The sequence below is a fragment of the Octodon degus genome, unplaced genomic scaffold (assembly GCF_000260255.1).
Source record: "Octodon degus isolate 3935 unplaced genomic scaffold, OctDeg1.0 scaffold00067, whole genome shotgun sequence".
NCBI classification, from domain to species: domain Eukaryota; kingdom Metazoa; phylum Chordata; class Mammalia; order Rodentia; family Octodontidae; genus Octodon; species Octodon degus.
This window is the reverse complement of record NW_004524643.1, coordinates 5,545,631-5,551,986: the sequence shown is the minus strand read 5'-3', so window position 1 is coordinate 5,551,986 and position 6,356 is coordinate 5,545,631.

Below are 6,356 nucleotides of genomic sequence, written 5' to 3'. Positions count from 1 at the left end.
GATCTCTATAAGGTTGTCCTTGGGAATAGCCCAAGTTAGGATCATTTAAGCTGCTGAACACTTGAAGAAATAAAGAAAACTGACATGCAATGTAAACTGGATTTTTCTGTTCAAAAAGCATTCTATCAGTACAGTTGGCGAGATTCTTTTGTTCTGCATAAGAATATGATTTTAGAAACTTCTTAATGTACCCTTCATAGGAATGTGGATCAAAACCACCAAATGTTTATTCCGATGCAGCCAATGGTTTTGGCAAAGCCATGATGGACTAGGAATCTGGTCACGATATTTTGGAACCTCATCAAAGTCTGAAGCATAGCTCACATAGTGAATGAGAAGAATGTAGCCAGGAACCCATAAAAAACTAGTTTTTTCCAAAACTAGAAGTGGAAGAGTAAGGTCAAACCCTAGCTCTTGGTGGTGCACCCCACGGTCTCTCAGGTGGCCAAGTTGTACAAGAAGAGCTTCCATTCAGCCAAGTTCAAAGACTTCTCACTCTTTGCCATGTTGGGCGCGTGGGCTACACCCTGTGCAGAGCTGCGTCCTGGTGGTAGCGGTGCAACCCAGCGACAGCAGCAGAGGGTAGCACGGCCAGGAAGACCTCCTCCTTACCGGGAGCACTAGAGCCGACCCCATTTTTTGTTTTGAGATAGTTTCTCACGGAGTCACTAAGTTGCCTGAGTTGGGGTCATATTTTCTATCCTCTTGCCTCAGCCTCTGAGAGAGTTGAGATTACAGGTGTTCATGACCAGTTCTGGCTCCTAATCCTTGTTCTTGAATATCTTAGAATTAATCTATCAGTTTCCATCGATAAAACATTCTTTTGGGGGCTGGGGAGATAGCTCAGTAGAATAAGCACTTGCCTGGCAAGTGCAAGGGCCTGAGTTCAATCTCCGATTCTGGGGAAAAAAAACCAAACTCTTCTGGGCTGCTGTGTGGCTCAGATACAGAGGTGATTTACAGCTTCCCTTGATATGGCAGCATCTTTCCAGGCAATGGCCTTGTCTTATTTATTTATTTATTTTGGATTTTAGGGAAGGGTCTACAGGGTGTTCAGGGTCTCACTACTAGATCAGACTTGTAGTGATTTGCTTGTTTACAGCCTCTCAAGAGCTGGGATTACAGGTGCACACCACCACACCCTGTCTCAATTGCTGTCTCAGTGCACCCCCGGGGGCAGGGCTGGCACTGGCCTCTTCTTTATTTTTTTCCCCATAATTTTATTGAGAAACAAATAGCAATGAGACAGTTTCAAACCAAATTGGTAGGACAGTTTCAATAATTAACACATTGCATACATTCTTCCTAGTGGTTAATTGCTCTATAAGATGCAGAATTGATATCCTATTTACAAACATCATTAGAGCAAATCCCTCTATTCATTAAGAGAATGCAACTATATATCTATCCTAACCATTTTGAATACACAGATACAAAATGGACATTCATCTGTATCCCCTTTTTTTTGTTAAGTTCTGTTATTTGAATATTATAGGTGTGTTAACTCAGCAAAATATTCTAAAAGAGTCCAGTAGCCTATAATAGTATTGGGTCTTCCGCTTGACTGGCAATGTCAGAAATTGTTGACCAGAGTCCCCTACAGCTCAACATAACAGCATGGCTTTACTTCTTATACTTTGTTTTTATACTTTTCTGCTGGATGGTTAAGACCAAGGTAAAGCAGGACCTATTCAACAAGAGTTGTAGCTTTTGGGTCTGATAAGGTCAGTGAAATCCCCTCAGGATTTGGCCTCTTCTTTAAATAGATTTTTTAAAAAAGAAATCTAAGGCTAATTATGTTCAATGTATTAGTACAGTTTAGCTAATTGTCTATTGGATATTATCTTTGATAAGAGTTATTCCTATCTATGGACTAAAATATCTTAAACATTATCATTGTTGCTGGATAATAATGTTTTAATTTAGTTTGAAAGTAATCATGCTTTTTTGTTTTTTATTTTGTTTTAGTGCTTATGCTTTAATACCCGGCCTTTCTTTTGGAGTCAATGTAGATGTTTTTCATGGTAACGGAAAGAAATACTCATTTCACAGATCACAATAGAACGAAAGCTCCGATGGAGTCTTTATTTGTACAGGCAGCAGCCTCAGATCAGTAGCTGTAATATTTGCTGAACAAAATGAAATCCCAAGGCTATTTGTGCTGATAAAGGTCCTGGTGTTAAATATGCACCTAACTGAGGGAATTACTGAGTGATCAGAGCACTTCCTAAATATCGACAGAGTACCGGACTACTTTCACTGTCCTGCTCTGCAGATTACAAATGTCTCTAGAAAGGGAAACAAAATCTTTACAGAATAGGGGCCAGGGAGATGGCTCGGTGGAATAAGTGCTTCCTTGGCAAGCGCAAGGGTTTGAGTTCAATCCCCGGTTCTGCAAGGAAAAAAAGAACAAAAACCAGTCTTCATAGAAAATTTAGTATGTATTCACTTATTTCCCCAAATCACCAGCGAGCATGTATGTGAAGGTTTGTGCCATTCGATGATGTGGTATTTATTATTTAAAAAGTTGTGAACAGAGCTGGGTTATAAAAGGCAAGTCAGGAGATATTTTCTGAGTATGCACTTTCTCCACTTATTACCACATGATGACTGTAGTGCTCTGACAAATGGGAGGGGCGGCGAACAGGAAATGACGTAAATTGAGTGTTATCCCTAAAATTGAGCTTACCTCAATACATTCCAGTTGAAACAATACTGCTTTAGGATTCAATTGCCATACAAATTTATTTATATTTTTTACTTTGTATTAATATTGGGTAATATCAACTTTATTCTTTTTCGAGCTTGTCTTGGTTCTTTTCAGTTTTTGCATGTCATGTACATTTTAGAATTAATTTATCTGTTTCCATCAATAAAATATTGCTGGCATTTTGATCAGGGTTGGATATAACTTACTGATGGATTTGGAGAAAATTAGAAGCTTTAACATATTTAAGTCTTCCATTCTTAAAAGTAGTATGGCCCTCCATTTATTTAGGTATTTTTTAATTTCTCCCAATAAGTTTTGTAGGTTTTCAACATAGAAGTCTTGCATATCTTTCATGAGATTTACTACTGAGCACTTGTTGTCATTTAAACCTACTTAGAGTAGACTAAAAATGATTTTCAAAGATAGTCTCAACCCCTGAAATCTATGACTGTTACATTGTTTGAAAGAGTTAGCTAACCAGCATTACAGGTGTTCTTCAAAGAGAAGCTAAGGGCTAGGATATATCTCAGCAGCATAGTACCTGCCTGGCACATGCAAGGTCCTGGTACCAAAAAAGAAAAAAAAAAAAGAGAAGCTAAATGAGATTTTGTATAGACACACAGGGCAGAAGGCCATGTGGAAATAGAACAGAAGATGTTGCCCTTGAGGAGAAATGACCCCTTACCTAAGAGCGCTAACAGTCTGTCCTGTGTTAGTCAGCTTTCCGATTTCTGAGACAAGATACTGGAGACTTGAAGCTCAAGGGAGGAAAGGTTTATTTGGACTCGGTTTCAGTGGGTTCAGTGCATGGCCGGCTGGCTCTCAGGCAGAAAAAGCAAGGCAGAACCGCCTGGCGAACACAAGCTGCGCACCGCATTGTGGTCAGGAAGCAGAGCGGGAAGGGAGGAGTCAGGGACCAGAAGCACATCCCAGGGACCCTCCCCTTCCAACCAGGCCTCACCTCTGGCAAGGGCCCGCCTCTGAATACCTGTGATGTTTGGAAATAATTCTGGATCCAAAGGCCAAAAATCTCAGAAGAGGCAAGGCACAGATCGTGTCCATGTTCTCTGGAGCGAGTTTGGCTCTGTTGACCTTTGATTTTCTGCAATGAAATTGATTTTGGACTTGTAGCTTCAAGAACTATGAAAAAAAATGTATTTGTTGTTTTTAGTCATCAAATTTGCATTTTTTTTTTTTTTTTTTTTTGGGAGCTACAAGAGACTGACACTACTCTGAGGATATTTTTTAAAAATTCACGTTTATTCAGGCACAATTTATATTTGATAAAATTTATTTTTAGTTATTACAGTTCAATGACATATGACTAATACATAGAGTCATATAACTAAGACTTCAATAAAGATATGAATAAAATGATCTCTGTCCCCTTTGAAATGAATTCTCTCCACCCATTCCATTTCCCAGTAACTACTGATTAGATTTCTGCCTCAGGAGTCTGCCTTTCCCAGTGTCACGGAAATAGAATTTTAGGTCCTCCTCGTTTATCAACTCAGTTTTAGTCCTGCCAGTAGATCACTAAGTGAGGAATTGCATGTGATAAACACTTTACAAGATACAAAACGAAGAACCAGTCAAAAGAAACTTCAACTTGATGACTTTACTTTGATTTGAGCAGCACTTACATGCAGTACTATAGTATGTAACAACATAAAGCTACAATACTATACAGTACAGTGAGCAAAAATTATAGTACTGTATAAACAAGGTGTGCTGTACAAAAAAGATATTAAAGCTACATAAAGAAGATGTACAGAACTATACAATAAAAGGTGAGTTATAAGTCTGAACAGCATCCCTTGCATGTAAGTCTAAACAATCATTGAGGATGTCATTAAATAAGGAATATCTGTGTTGGACATCCTATCATCAAAATACTTCAGTGAAAATGACTTGTTTTTCTTAAGAACACATACTGTCCAATAACCTTTAAATAAGATGCAGCAGCCACCAGCAAATCATCACCTCAGCTAGATTCAGACGGTATGGATCTCTCATATGTCAGAAAAAGCAGGGATGGGGGCCAGCCAGATAGCTCAGCGGATTGAAGTGCCTGCTTAGGCAGATGCAGCAGCCAGGGTACCATCCCCGGGGTGCTGCTCTGGCCCCGCCCCTGGGGCACAGTGAGATGGTGATTGAGATTGGGCATGCTGGTGCACGCCTGTAATCCCAGCACTTGGGAGGCTGAACACAGGTGCATCACTAGGAGTCCCAGCTGCATAGTCGGACCCTGTACTAAAAACACATACAAAAAGAAAAAGGGATGGAAGTATCCAGAAAATGAAGGGTATCTTGTGATATAACAATGCGATAGAAAGTACTCATGAGTAATCATGTTTCTAAAACCGGAGTATCCAGATAGAATCTTCAGTGAATTCCTGTATTTGCTCACATGCCTGTTCTTGGGATCTTAGCAACTTCTACTAATTCTTCAGGTTATATTGATGGTGCAGTGGATATGGCTGGAAGCTAGTTTTTAGTTTTTTGGGTGTGTGTGTGTGTGTGTGTATGTGTGTCCAGCTCAGCCCGTGCTGGGGGCAGGGCTGGCATGGAACGTGGTGCCAGGGATTAAACCATGCTCCCTGTACTTGCTGAGCTATCTCGCAGTGGAAGCTGCTTTTGAATGTGCAGTTTTGCTTCATTCATGAGGGAGCTCCGGAAGGGCATTGCAAGGAGCCACTGAAACTAAAATATTATTGTAAAGATATCACAGAGCCGTGAACCTGTGTGGCTTTGGAAAAATCACCAGAAATGCCACATATTCTTAACAGTGGCACTGGCATTAACGGGGCCACTGCTCTGTTTGCCCTTGCAGTAAATGCCTTGGGGCATAAAAAGACAGATAAACTGTGTAGTAAAGGAGCTCACAAGCCAGGAATGTAAGACAAAAATTACACACATAAAACAACCGCAGAAGTTAGGATAGATACACAGCTACTTTCTCTTAATTCAATGAGGAGAAAGATTTGTACTAATAGTGTGTGGACAGGATATCATGTCTGCATCTCGTCCTATGAATAACTACTGCAAAGAGAACAATATACAATGTGTTAATTATTGTAACTGTCCTACTAACCTGTTTTGAAACTGGCTCATTGCTATTTGTTTCTGAATAAAATTAAAGAATAAAACAACAACAAAAACAGCCACAGAGCCAAGAATAGACGTGATAATTGTTTCCTGTACCTTGGAAGGATACGTATAAATTATCCTTGAGAAAATACGTGCACCCTTATGATGTGAGACACTTTTCACATATTAAGAATTTCAAGGATAAGATCACTTCTAAAGAGTTTGCTTCTATCTGAGAATTTATTTAACTCTAAATGAATCATTATATTGTCACCTGAGGAAGCGCTGGAAGCACACAGTACTGAGAAGTGAACCAGTAAAGGGCAGTGTCCTGACGAGTGTCCCGGGCCCTGTGGGCCAGCTTTCTGCCTGTTTCACACGATCAGCGGGCCTCAAGACCGTACTCCAAAGCACCCCTGTCTGCATCAAAACGGCAAAGCCATATCCAGGTAGTTTTTGGATATTGAGGTTTCTTTTGTGCCTCAATATCCAAAAAACCACAGGTAGCTTATTTTTCCCTGTGATCAAACATTATAGAAATTATGTATTATATTAT